The following is a 923-nucleotide window of genomic DNA, read 5'->3' on the forward strand; positions in this document are numbered from 1 at the left end:
AAAAAAGATCTTTTTTTTCGATTTCTTTTTTTCTCAGTTTGAAGATTTAAAGTTGAAATGTTGAAAATATTTAAAAAGAAAAAAATGTTGCCATGTTTGTTGTGTGTTTGGTTCCTGCCATAGAAAACCWGGACTTCCTGTGTGTTTCTATGTTAGGAGCATAAATCACTGTCCACCACTGAACTGGATCATTTATACCCAGATCATTCCTCCAACAACTTTATGACAACCTGAACATAAAATATTCATACAGAAACTACAGAGTCTGAGGTGACGGGGAGAAAAAACAAAAAACAATCCTGACTTACTTTTGCAAAATCCTACAAACATTGAGAAACCTTTACAGGATCCTGAGAAACCTTTGAAGGATCATGAGAAACCTTTACAGGATCCTGAGAAACGTTTGAGGAATCATGAGAAACCGTTGCAGGATCATGAGAAACCTTTGAAGGATCATGAGAAACCTTTGAAGGATCCTGAGAAACCTTTGAAGGATCATGAGAAACCTTTGAAGGAATTTCCTGAGAAACCTTTGAAGGATCATGAGAAACCTTTGAAGAATCATGAGAAACCGTTGCAGGATCATGAGAAACCTTTGAAGGATCATGAGAAACCTTTGAAGGATCCTGAGAAACCTTTGAAGGATCATGAGAAACCTTTGAAGGATTCTCCTGAGAAACCTTTGAAGGATCATGAGAAACATTTGAAGGATTCTCCTGAGAAACCTTTGAAGGAATTTCCTGAGAAACCTTTGAAGGATCATGAGAAACCTTTGAAGGATTCTCCTGAGAAACCTTTGAAGGATCATGAGAAACATTTGAAGGATTCTCCTGAGAAACCTTTGAAGGAATTTCCTGAGAAACCTTTGAAGGATCATGAGAAACCTTTGAAGGATCATGAGAAACCTTTACAGGATCCTGAGA

At 37.3% G+C, this 923-nt stretch overlaps 1 protein-coding gene and 1 long non-coding RNA gene across 2 annotated transcripts in view; one reads left to right on the forward strand and one right to left on the reverse strand.

Moving 5' to 3' along the window:
* Nucleotides 1–226, forward strand: part of kmt5b (lysine methyltransferase 5B) — a gene marked incomplete in the record, with an annotated part of 14593 nt that extends 14367 nt beyond the window's left edge. Inside the window, 1 exon segment of the mRNA XM_014028036.1 lies at nt 21–226.
* Nucleotides 227–241: 15 nt separating this feature from the next.
* Nucleotides 242–923, reverse strand: part of LOC106532051 (uncharacterized) — a 4592-nt gene continuing 3910 nt past the window's right edge. Inside the window, exon 2 of the long non-coding RNA XR_001312016.1 lies at nt 242–905. This is a non-coding gene — a long non-coding RNA (uncharacterized LOC106532051). The remainder of the gene's footprint in view (nt 906–923) is intronic.

The sequence above is a fragment of the Austrofundulus limnaeus genome, unplaced genomic scaffold, assembly GCF_001266775.1.
Source record: "Austrofundulus limnaeus strain Quisiro unplaced genomic scaffold, Austrofundulus_limnaeus-1.0 Scaffold713, whole genome shotgun sequence".
In the NCBI taxonomy this organism is placed as follows: domain Eukaryota; kingdom Metazoa; phylum Chordata; class Actinopteri; order Cyprinodontiformes; family Rivulidae; genus Austrofundulus; species Austrofundulus limnaeus.